Raw genomic sequence first — 13,468 nt, 5'->3', positions numbered from 1 at the left:
TGTTTGTCACCATCTTAGTGGACAACTCTGATCCGTTACCCAGTAGAAAAGTAACAGCTAACCCTTCATCTCTTTGAGATGAGTCCACCCGAACCAGAGACATTTAATCTCCTGTCGGCTTTCCCCCAAGATTTAGTTTAAAAACTGCTCTGCCACCTTCAAACATCTGACATTCATGTCTTGCAGCTCTCAAACATCTGACTTTTATTCTCCTTGGCTCTTACATTAAGCAAGTTTGGTCTGGAAGGTGCTGCTGGACTCTGGCTCTTTTCTGCTGCTCCAGACAGACTGACAGGGCTGCCCACCTTCATCTTTGAATGGCACAACAGGAGAATATTAAATCCCTAAAAGCACTAAAATAAAGCAACCTACATTCGTCAAAACAAACAAACAAACCCAACTTTTGGCAAGTCAATCAGCAGTAAAGAGATCCATACTTGACAGCATTTTGGACAAAAGGGAAGCCTGGCCTCCAGCACTGCTGTCACAGAAGAGAGGACTTCCTGTACCCCCCCCCCCCCAAAAAAGACACTTGCCAGGACAGGGGATTTTCCTCCCCAGGGAGACTTCTCCCTCCCCACACAACACAATCTGCAACCAGTAGCAGTACTGCCCGCTTAGCCAGAGTGGATCTTTCAGTGACCAACTCACCATCAGCAAGGGGTCAGAAGACTTGCTGGAGCAGAATCCAGGAGGGCCCTTTGGGACAGCTCCTGCCCATCTAGGAAGGAAAGGAGGGTTCTTCTGGTGCGCCCTGGAGAAGGGTGGATTTATGTTCACAGGAGGAGGTAGCTTTGAAAGTCGCTCAGGAGAAGAGAATTCTGCGTATCCATAAACATCTGGAAACCTACGCACTGCTGACGGTGATAGTTTCTAACTGCACACATGTGTGAGAAATTTTTTTTTTTTAAATTAGAGGTGGTATGCCAATAATGATAGCAGTTTGGAACCTCAACATGAATATTCGATTGGGTTCAACTACTTAAGCGTTTGCCAGAGAAGTTCAAGCCCGCAACCAAAACGAAAACTCACTGATAATCTGTAAGCCTTCAGGTTTTTGACTTTCTGTTCTCTGCTGGGAGATCTTTTGGGAAATGAAACATCAACTCTGCGATTACCCTAATTAGCAATGCAACTAAAGAAAGGCCTTTTAGTAGGATGAAACCCATTATTAATGTCTGCTAGTTCTGATGCAGCAGCTACTAGAATGAAAAGGCTCAGCTATCCAAACAACAGTTTTCGTATTCACATACATGTCTGAAACAGTAATTGATACTTACTAATTAAACTATTTAAAATTCAATAATGTGTTGCTGAAGTAGGAAGAATGCTAATGAAGTACTGCAGGCAGGAATGCCATGAGGAGACTTCCAAAATCCTAATGAAATGCAATTCCACCAGCGGTTCTGTGTCATGTTGGATTCTTCTCTACAAGGGCAGACCTGCTGCAAATGTCAACTGCAAAAGCTGAACTGATCACACAGAGGAGACGGGGGGGGGGGGTCACAGGGTATTTCAGATTGCTCAAGCTCAGGCATCCCAAACCACACCAAAGGGCTCCACACCACACTTAGGTATTTCTTGGCAAGCCTGTCCACCAGTTATGCCGGGGGGGGGGGGGCGGTGGTCTGACCTTGCTGAGCCTGCTGGGTACTTGCGGAACGTCCAGGAAGTGGTGGGAACCACCACAAAATGGCTGCCTTCGGGAAATAGGACCAATCAAAAGCCAGGATGAGGGAGCTTCCAAGCCAAGCGTGTTCAAGAAGGGGAGCTAGTTTTCCCAACTGGTAGTGCCTCTACTCTGCAGCCTAAAGATACGGGTTGGGCTTCATCATGCAGCTTCTCCATTTGGGCTTCTCAGACTGTTGCATCTTGGTCCTTAGTCAGCAGGCAATGCCAGGAGAACAGACACCACCGAAGGCAAGTAAACCACCCCTAAGAAGCCTTTCTCAGGAACAGGACACATTGAGGGTTTGAATTAGTGAGGCAATAAGGTGGGAGAAATGTCCCTGCTTTTCAAAATTTAAACCATCCTACCCACAAGGAGCCCAAAACACCAAACATTGTTCTCCTCTCCTCAGCTTTATCCTCGAATAGCAACTTTGTGAGGGAGGTTAGACAATGTGACTGGCCCAAGGTCAACCAGCAAGCTTCCTGTAAGATAGTGAGAATCTGAACCCAGAGCCTAGAGCAACACACTGACCCCTGTGCCAAGTTGGCTACAACAAGCAATAGTTTGCAATCCAGGAGGGTGATGCAGTCATACATGTTAGCAGTTCAAGACAAGGTTTGTTTTTGGTTAAGAATGACAACCTCCCACTGAGGAGCAATAGAGGTATTTAACCCAAAACACATTCAGCGTTTGTGGACTCGCTTCAGCATTGCTTCAGTCACAGCTTGACTTCTTCCAGTTCCATTCCTGTTTCTCTCCTCCCCATCTGTCCAAAGGAAGAAGGCTTTCTCCTGTCGGTTCAGGTCAAATGGAGGAGGCAGGAATCAGTGGGAAGACTAAATCTAGCCATTTCATTATACATGGAATTCATCCATTAAATTATGGTGTGGAGCAATATAAAGATTAACTTTCATCGATAACAGTTTTGTCAGATGTCAAAAAATTGATTCAGCACCTCCAAATCCATTCAAAAACAGTATCTGAATAAGATGTTAGAAGCACTTTGCCAGTAGAGGGATTTTCTTGTGGTTGCTTTTTTTTTTGGGGGGGGGGGGGTGGCATTTTAGATTGATTGATTTTTTTATTTAATTTTTAGCCCACCCTTCCCACAAACAGGTTCAGGGCAGGGTACAATAAATATACATATAAACAAATTTGTCAGCATTAAAATCACAATCTAATATACCAGGAGTGGCCAACAGTAGCTCTCCAGATGTTTTTTGCCTCCCATCAGCCCCAGCCAGCATGGCCAATGGCTGTTCCAATCAGAATAATTTAAGAAGTAATCAATGGCTGTTCCAATCAGAGTAATTTAAGAAGTAATCCTTAGGTACAGTTTATGGTATGCCAGAAGTTCATTCAACACCTCAAAATCTTCAGGGAAATAATATTTGCTAACTTTTTAAACTAATATTTGCTAACCTCTTGTCAGGTTCTGTGCCACTCTCATCAACTCAGCCTCTTTGATTTGAATCAAATAAGGAGTTTATTGAAGAAATACACATTCACAGCAAAGATGTTTCTTGTTAGAACTGACCTCATAGGGTAGGGCACTTATACTCTAGGTATGGCAGTTAATGACATAAGCAATCCAAGGCATGAAAAAGCAGCAGCAAAGCAATAGAAATATATGTGCCCAATCCCCCCCTACAGTTGTTAAGTGTCTTTTCTTTGGAAATGAAACTCCAAACCATTCTACCAGCAGTTCTGATAAGCTTTCTTAAAGATAAAACAGAAGAGAAGAGCACAATGTAAGCTGCTATGGGTATAAAAGGCAGGTATAAATGACATAAAGACCATACCTTCAAGTGTTTGGGAGTGGGGTAAAGAGAACTGCATGACATTCTCAACTTTACTAGGTCACAACCCTTCTTCTCTTGAAAATCCAAGGAAGGACTACCCCCCACAAAACTTCATAAACACATCCTTCTTAGAAGCAATGCCAGCTCTTAGTTTTAGGGGTGACTGATGAAGAAACCCCTAGGGGGGGGGGCAGACAGGCGAGTTAGACAGAAAAATTGCCTGCCTTCTGAGTTTTGCACTGAAGTGAGATAAGGCAGCGAACACAGCACTCAACTGACAGAGGAACGTCAATTAATACACATCTGTGAATATATTGCCCGTGATTTGCTATTCCTGTGTTGTGGTCAAACTGAGTGGGTAACCCGCTTGCGAGGCACCACTTTTTTTGCCCATCACTTTTTGAGATGGACTTGCATGATCACACATTACAATCATGATCTGCCTCTCTGCATACCTGTCCTGTCATTGTGTGAGCACACATTCTGCGCTGAAGCGCCTTCGCTTTTTAACAAAGGGATACATCACATGTGCAAAAGTTTAGCCTTGAATTAGCACATGCATATATCTAGCAGCCCTGTCTCTGCATGCACTTTTACAAAGAAATCATCAATGGTTTCACCTTTTTAGCTGCCCAGTCCTTGCATGTAGAGCTTGACAAAGATTGGCCCAAAGTGGTTAGAAGGTGGAGCTCAACCCTCATCCCCACTTTCTTTTGAACTTAGTAGGATGATGGGGATGGAGATGGAGTGAGAGATGATGGCCGCCACCACCACTGATCTATTTTCTGAGCTGGCAGCAATCCTGTCAAGGTGCATGGTGGAGCTGTGCCATCTGATTTAGGAGAGTGCGCTCTGTTCTGAGGAGACGGCACCTTGCAAACATTTGACTGGCTTGGGAAAGGCTGACACGCCAGAATACAGGCACGAGGGCCCCCATATCTGTGCAGGAACATGGTGGTTCGCCAATACAACATCTTATAGGCTAGTTGGTAACTAGTTTTATAAAGTAATGGATCGATGAGTCGAGGTGGTGGTGAAATATCAGCTCTTTATTGATTCCATAGTGAGGTTAAGCATGAGACTGCAGGCTGGGCCCGCAGGGCCAACTATATACACATCAGGGTTCCCGCACAAACTCTCTATTGGCCCATTCAAACCAGCAGGGGGCCCGTGATTGGAGCGGGGCGGCAGGAATTAGGATCCTGCTGCCCATTGTTCTCACGTCCCCAAGCTCTGGCCATCTGGCTCCAATAAGCCAGGCAGGAACACCCACCAGTTCTCACATGAGTCCACATACATAACATCCCTCCCCTCCTAGTTCATTAGCCTTGACATACCTAGTCTTTTAAGTAAGCAGGCTTGCGGCGCTCCTAGGTGGACCGGGTTGACCGCCTGGGTGCCAGTGAGGGCAGCAGGGCAGCCGCAGCTATGGGTGGAAGGGCCGGTGATGCTGGGACTTCAGTGGTGGTTCGATGTCTCCAGATGCCTCCAGCTCTGGCGAAGGGTCCAGGGTCAGGATCACAGCTGTTGCCGGTTTGGGGGTGACTGGAGTCTCAACCATCAGCGGGTCCCACAGCCAGCCATCTTCCTCGATCTCATCCCCCAGCGCCTCACGTGACCGCAACTGGTCGATGTGCCACCTCACAGTGAACCCACCCTCGGTAGTAGCCTCATACATGACCTACCCTAGTACCCAGAGACTCAGAAAATGCTGACCCTAGTACCCCAGAGATGCTGCCTGCCCCCCAAAGTTCTTTGCATACACCAAGTCCCCCATATCAAAACCCCTGGGTGCTCGGACCGTGTCGGGCATGCCCTGCATGTCTGGGGCCCTATCCGGGTGCATGTGGACTAGGAGCGTCGACAGCCGCGGGCCCAGAAGTAGCTCAGCTGTGCAGGGGGGGGGGGGTGTTGGGCCTCTCAGTCCCCCTGGATGATGCGACAGAGTGGCTCTTTGGTCTGTGGTGGGAATTGTCATGGAGGTAGCCCTTGCAATGAGCTTGAGCTTTTGAAGCTTGCAGTATTCCTAGGACCTCATGAAAATGTGAGTGACTAGGAACATTGGTGTGGCAGTGGCCATCCTGGCGTTATACAGCATGGGGATGCTAGAAGACTTGGTGTTACTGGATGTAAAGGTCAGTGTGTATGCAGGGTGTTGGCACTGCCCAGGGAAGGGGTGGTGGTGGATGTCATTGTTTGTTACCCCATGGCCAAAGGGAGAAACTGCATCAGCATCAGTACTGTCACTGTCCAAAGAGGTCCAACAGGTGTCAGAACTGGTCAGCCACATCTCATCATTTTGGATTTTGTCCAAACCCAAAGCTTTGTCAATTCATTCAATTGACCACTCTCTCAGAGGACCTAAAACCAGACGGTGCCTCCTTTGATTCTTGGAGATTCAGTATATCCACTGCAGAGGTGGCTAATGACTCCATCCACCTGAACAGGGAGGGAGGGAGGGAACCCACTGAAATTGCTCCCGCCAGGCAAGATGGTCACCTCGTCATTCACTGCAGACTCAGGCTCCACTGAGAACAGAATAATGGATGCCTCTGGCTGAGCACTCAAGCTGTCATCAGAGGAAACAGTCACGGCCCTGTGCTCAAGGGTCTGGGTCACCCTCTTGGGACAGGCATCTCCATCTCCATGTAATGTACGATTCAGCTCATCGTAGTATGAACACATCAACCGATTTTGTCCCATTTTCTTATTGAGCCCACCCACATGCTTCTTATATTCTAAATGCAAGGACTTGGTCTTCATGCGACACTCCTGAGCCATCCTCTTGTGCCCATGTGCAGTCACACCCCTGGCAATCTCCTCATACAAATGGATGTTGCGGTGGGACTGCCTTAGAGCTCTTTGACTCCTGGCATCACCCCAAAGGCAAGAAAGAGCAAGAAAGACCTGTAATTTCTCCTCACCAATGATTGGCTGGTTCAAGTAGGGACTATTTTCCTGCCATGGACATCATAGCTTGTTATTGCTATTTAGACTTTGCATATGTCAAAACATCTTTACTACTTGTACACTAATTTGCTGTTCACCTATGTAGAGGCATCTGCCTATATGTGTGTGGGTGTGACATGTTAGCTTCCATTTCTGTGTATCTGAAGAAATTTGCATGCACATGAAATCCCATACTTTGAATAAACTTTTGTTGGTCCTAAAAGTGCTACTGGACTCAAAATCTGTTCATTTGGTCAGTTTTGGCTTTGCTTTGGAACAAGCCACGTTGTGCGTAAATTTCAGCTGCATAGAAATTTCCCTTGTTTTATTTGCTACAAAATAAATTTGTCAGATGGAGCCTTGGATTAATAAAAGCTGCTTTTGACTCTGGCTAGTCAAAGCCAGCTTTTAAAAACCTAATAATCAAGGAACTGAAGACTCCCTGGACAGTCGAGTAATTGTTGGTAGTTTGCTCCAGGTCAATATAAGGTACTGAAGAGATGCCTAACATGGAGAGAAATTGTGTCATTCTAAGAACTCTCAAGTCTCAATTGTACTCCATCTGCCTTTGAGAGCTGATAGCTATAAATCCAGTGTAATTACATTTTTACCTTCCCACCTGAGGTCTATACAAGGCTTTCCAGAGGTTGAAACCCTTTCAGGCTTGAGAGTCTTAGGCCAAGGCCGGCAGCTGGTTTGAGCCCCCAGAGCTCAGTGGCAGCTCACTTTGGCAAGGTGATTTGCCACTCAAAATCAGGATTTAATTTTTCCACAGCCTTGGAAGCTTAAGAAAAAAGATCTACATATTCATCAAATGGATGACTGCTCTGCTAGGATAGGAAGCACAGCAGAAACAGAAATCGGAGTGTGCTTTCAATTTCACCTGATCAAAGATGATATTCATGAATTTTAACATTCTGTCTGCTTTGCTGTTGCATTCCAGGGTTGAGTATATAACCAAACAAACAAATTAAAAATGAATTGGTGCTTTCAGGTTCCCCTCCTGTGCAGCCATCTCAGCGGAATTCAAGTGGGAAGATGAATGAATCTTCTCTGTTTAATGCAGGCTGATGGAGCAGGGCATGTTTTAACTCTCTAGTGCCCAGCGACTTGCGCAGAGTCCCCTCCTACCTCCCCCCCCCCCCAATAGGTGATGCTCAAGTCAAGTCCTTGAGGGTCTCAGAAACCCGGCTTTGAAACAAGGGCTGCTGCTTGAACGGCACACCCAACTAGAGAGAAATTCAGGCGGGGGCCAGAGTCCACAACTTTTTGGAGGGAGGTGAGTCTTTTGAGGACAGGGGCCTCCATAGGGTGCAATTCCACTAGGGTTGCCAAGTCCAATTCAAGAAATATCTGGGGACTTTGGGGGTGGAGCCAGGAGACTTTGGGGTGGAGCCAGAAGACATTAGGGGCGGAGCGAGGAGCAAGGGTGTGACAAGTATAATTGAACTCCAAGGGAGTTCTGGCCATCACATTTAAAGGGACAGCACAGCTTTTTAAATGTCTTCCTTCCATAGGAAATAATGAAGGATAGGGGTGCCTTCTTTTGAGGCTCATAGAATTGGACCCCCTGGTCCAATCGTTTTGAAACTTGGGGGGTATTTTGGGGAGAGGCACTAGATGCTATAATGAAAATTTGGTGCCTCTACCCCCAAAAATAGGGCCCCCAGAGCCCCAGATACCTGCAGATCATTTCTCCATGATTTTCTATGGGAATAAATCTCCATAGGGAATAACAGAGTTCCCAGCAGACATTTCCCTCCCCTCCCCCTGCTTTCTGACGACCCTGAAGTGGGGGGAGGGTCTCCAAACCGGGGGATCCCCTGCCGCCACCTGGGGATTGGCAACCCTAAATTCCACAGAGTCCACCCTCCAAAGGGCAATTGACCCCTGTAGTCTGGAGATGACCTGTAATTCCAGGGGATCCCAAGTCCCACCTGGAGGCTGCTGGCCTCCCTGCCACAGCACAAGCTGCAGGTAGAGCATTTGTTAGATATCCAAGAGAAGATCAGGATTCCGCAAGTGGTCATCAGGAGCAAAGCAATTCTGGGGAACAAGAAATTAAAAACCAAAACCAAAACCAAACCAGAAACCTTGTCCTTCAGCAATGTGATGATACTATTGTACAAGCTGCTTTTGGTGGCAGCAAGAATGACAACCACCCTGTCAGGTAAGTTAAGCCACGAGATACTGACTAGTGACTGGTCCCCAATTCTCAGCAAGTTCCATAGCAGAAAGGAGATTCAAGGTTCCCAGATCCTAGTCCAACACTCTGACCACTGCACTGTTTCTGTTGATCATTTGCATGCCACCTTTTCATCCAGTGAGGGTCCCGAAGACAGCAAACTGGTAGGAATCAGCTTGCAGACACTGTACGTATCTATAAAACCAACAGCTGAAATCAAATAAAAATAAAACCAACAGCTGAAATCAAACAGGGTGGGCCAGTAAGCCTGCATCAGGCAAAACAGGCAACTCTTCCCCTGCTGGCAGAAGAGGAGAGGGAGAGACAAAGCTCCCTGGGGAGGGACTCCCATAATTCTGGTGCCACAACCAAGAAGTCCCAGAGAAAAAGCTGCCTCGAACCAAAACAGAAAGGAGACTGTCAACCTACAACCCTTGCTTTTCTACACTGGGGTAAGAGTGTCAGGCTCCTTACCCATAACTTATTTCCCTCCAGAGTTAATGATCCATTAATATTTATTTATTTATTTATTTGATTTTTAGCCTGCCTTTCCTGTAGAAGAGGCTCAGGGCGGGTTACAGCATAAAAACCATCAACAGTAAAAAACCAATTTAAAATATCTAAAATCTAAAATTACATAGTAACAATAGGTACTAAATAGGTACTCCGACATGAGTGAACACATCACACCCTGTCCCCCACCCAGCCCCTTCTGGGTCAGTGCTGAAGCTCACCTAAGAACCCAAATGAGAGCAAAGCTACACCCTACATGCAAGGGCATTCGATGGGAGATTTCTCTTCCTCCTCCCTTCCTCCAGCGATCTTCCACCTCTGGGGGTTGGGACCCTAAGCTGGGCCAGCACTGCCGTTTGTGTTGCTGTTTCCGGCAAGGCTCTGCTGCTCCCATCTGTGCTCAGAAAGGAAGAGTCAAAGGGCTCCTGCCTCTCTTTGCACATACCCCGAGAGGAAGAATAATATGGCTGCATTAGACCTCTCAGGAGCGAAGGGCTTCCTCCCACAGGACTGGCCTGGACAGCAGTGCTCCTTCCCTTGGGTTGTTCCCTTCTGCATCTGGTTGCCAACTCTGGGTCGGGGAACTTCTAGAAATCTGAGGGTGGGGCCTGGGGAGAGGAGGGACCTCAGCAAGGTGTCATGCTGTACAGCCCACCCTCCCGAGTGGCTGTCTTCTTCAGCAGAGCAGATCTCTCTGTTCCGGAGAACAGTTGTCATTTCAGGAAAACTCCAACCCTCAGCTGGGGGTTGGCAACCCTAATTTCTGTGACATCTCCCCCCTCCCCATCCAGAGAAGTGGAGCGGTTGGGAGCAGGAGGGTTTGGAGGGAAGGGGGCGGGGCAGGCAAAGCTTCTCCCAGCAGAGCTGCAAATAGCCTTTGAATCCTCCAGGTGCCTGACTGGCAGCCTACCTTACAGGGTTGTATTTTGTGAGGATATAGCGGAGAAATGGAGGATAACGTTTTATCCTGCCTGGAGTCTCCGTCTGTGGAAATAGCAGGCTATGAGTATCTAAATCTGAAGAAGAGGCCTGCACAGCACACGGACGCTGGCCCCCCGAATAAAACTTGGTTGGTCTTCAAGGTGCTCCGCTGGAGTAAGACTGTTCTGCTGCTTCAGACCAACATGGCCGCCCACCTGGATCTTTCAACATGCTGATGTTATGTTTGCTTTACTGAGTTCCATCGCGGTACTGTGTGATTTTGTGGTGGTCAAAGTACACGTGCATACTCTCAATTTTTCACCTAAAAAGAAAAAAAGAGTAAGGTTAGCGTGTTTGTATGCACTGAGTACTTGTAAGAGAGCCAGTTTGGTGTAGTGGTTAAGTGTGCGGACTCTTATCTGGGAGGACCGGGTTTGATTCCCCACTCCTCCTCTTGCACCTGCTGGGATGGCCTTCGGTCAGCCATAGCTCTGGCAGAGGTTGTCCTTGAAAGGGCAGCTGCTGTGAGAGCCCTCTCAGCCCCACCCACCTCACAGGGTGTCTGTTGTGGGGGAGGAAGACAAAGGAGATTGTAAGCTGCTCTGAGTCTCTGATTAAGAGAGAAGGGCAGGGTATAAATCTGCAGTCATTGTTGTCATCATAAGTTGTCTTATTAACCCTGTGTTAAATACTGAGTTCTATTGCAAGAACGAGGACGCCCATGGAAGTGATCAGCATCTTTACTTAAAGTTATTTCAGAATCACCTAGATATATGCAGTGAAACTCCCCCCTGCTCCTGACCCAGAGGTGCATTCAAACTGGCCCCCTCTAGGTGGTTCAAGGCAGCCCATCCAACCAGACTGAGGCTGCTACAATCCTGGTGTTCTGTTGTTTGTTCACACAGCCTCTGGGTTCCATAATATAGACATAATACCCTGGTTGCAATTACTGGTTAGAAAACTACTGGTTAGAAATTTGCAGACTGCCTGGTTCCAGCCAAGATGTGCCTCTTTCTCTATCCAAGTCCGTGCTTGCTTGACCCTGAGGCTGGCTGAATGTTTATCCTTGCAGAAGGGTGGGAGGGAAGCTCCCCCCAATCTCAGTGATGGCCTTGACTGCAGATGCCCAAGAAGCTGAAAGTGCACCAGGGATGGCGGAGAACAGCAGGGTTGGGGCCAGCACCCTCCAAGCAGCTCCTCACCTCTTTTAAGTGGACATGCCACATTACTACACAGGCTCTTTCTTCAGACTTCAGCAGTGACACAAATATGATTCGGATAACAGTATGAAATCTACTGACCTAGTCAAACAAGGTAAGCAGCAAAGAGCATCTGTCTGTATACTTTTACAGAATGCAAATATCATATTGTAAACTTTAGTATCAGATCCAATAAGCTTCCTACCGCAAAATGAAGACAGTTGTAGACTTGTGTCTGATTTTATTGGGTATTGTAACTCTGCATATAAGATGATCTGGGATGAAAAAGGGCTAAGAGAACTCTCTCTCTTTCCTGCGTCTTGTTGAGACCACATTGCTGAATTCCTCTCTCTGTTAGAAAGAGAAAGGGCTTGGTTTGTTGGATATTGCAACTCCGCATGCAAGAGGCTCCAGGAGGGAAAGGATTATTTATTTATTTATTTATTTATTTATTTGGTCAATTTATATTCCTCTCTTTCCCAGATGGGCTCAGGGCAGATCTCATTCAAGTAAAACAGGTCATATACAATAAAACCAATAAATATAATTAAAACAACAGCATTATATAACAAATGCAGGTGGGCACATAGTGCAAATTAAGGTATAATCATTCAGTGGCCCAGATGTAGTAGTTCAGATGATGGCTCACTGTGGGGGAGGATAGCCGATGGTATAGGCAATACAGTAAAGGACACCTGCTTTCTTCAACTAAACGCCTGGCAGAACAGCTCTGTCTTACAGGCCCTATGGAAAGGTGACAAATCCGGTAGGACCCGTATCCCCACAGGGAGCTGATTCCACCAGGTTGGGGCCGGGGCCAAGAGAAGGATTGGAATTCTAGCAGAAGCTCTTTTGCATATTAGGCCACACACCCCTGATGTAGCCAGTCCTCCAAGAGCTTACAAAAAAGAGCCTTGGAAGCTCTTGGAGGATTGGCTACATCAGGGGTGTGTGGCCTAATATGCAAAGGAGCTCCTTCTAGAATTCCACCACTGGTTAAGAGAATTCTCTCACTGGAGGACACTTGGCAATTCCCTCCCCCATTGCTAAGATGCTGAGCCTCTTTGGCCCTGGGTTGCCTTCTGTTTTATCTTATATATACAACCTCTCTTCTCACTCTTACCTGTGCTTGGAGCTGTAGCAAGTGAACCTTTTTGAAGTTAATCTGTTCATAGTCAGTTAAATGTTATAGACTCGGGTGGGTTGCCATGCTGGTCTGAAATAGCAGAAGAAAGTCTGAGTCCAGGGGGCACCTTTAAGACCAACAACGTTTTATTCAAGGTATGAGCTTCCGTGTGCAGGCGCACTTCCTCAGATACGGACAAATGTCAGAAGAAAGACTGAGCCCAGGGGCACCTTTTAGACCAACTGGACTCAAACTTTGTCCTGGTGCTTCGGACCCACATGGCTACTCCACCTGAATCTAGATAAATGTGTCAGATGTGCTTCTGAGTTGTTTTTTTATTTCTTTCTTTTTTCCCATTGGAGGCGGGTCATCTTTGTAATTTGTTTGAACAGCTCTCTTAACTGGGAAATGTGGAGGGCTGGGGATACAGCAGTCTAGGCAGATGATGATGATTGACATTTAACTCGGTAGGAGCGTCCCAAGGGCCCAGCGCCAATGTGGTGGTGAGACTGCTAGTTGCTATTACCAGACTGCTTTGTAAAGGGCAGAACTGCTGCTCACCAAGGCTCCGACACCAGAGTCCACAGCAATCCCAGAGCTCCACTGTCTCCTTCCCGCATAGCCAACCAGTGTAAGACAAGGCAGCCCCAGCCCCTCAACCTTCCAGCCCCAGGTCAGCCAGCTGCAATGTGACTGGAAAGCCCACCTTATTCCCCACCTGCTTCTTCCTTGACTCAGCTGAGCTGGCCACCTGGATCCATGCCAGGGTGATGCTGAGCCTAGACTGCTGTCATGCCCTTAAACTGAATCCGGCCTTTGGTCCATCCAAGTCACCACTGCCTGTTCCAACTGGCAGGAGCAGCCTTTCAAACTACCAACCCCCTACTGGTCTTCTAAACTGGGCCAACTGGAGCCCAAAGAGAAAGGGGGCAGGAATAAGGAATCTGCCTGAACGGTCAAGAGCAAAGGCCCATGGGAGTTCTTTCTGCAGGTGATGCTTCAGCAGGGGTTGCTGCCCCCCCCATGGGTGTTTTCAGCAGTGCACAGGAAGCAAATCCAAGATTGTTTGCTTCCTCCTTCGGTGGTTCAGGCTCTATGCTC

This window comes from Heteronotia binoei, chromosome 7 (assembly GCF_032191835.1).
Source record: "Heteronotia binoei isolate CCM8104 ecotype False Entrance Well chromosome 7, APGP_CSIRO_Hbin_v1, whole genome shotgun sequence".
NCBI lineage: Eukaryota > Metazoa > Chordata > Lepidosauria > Squamata > Gekkonidae > Heteronotia > Heteronotia binoei.
The sequence above is the reverse complement of the archived record's forward strand: the minus strand, read 5'-3'. Positions refer to the sequence as shown.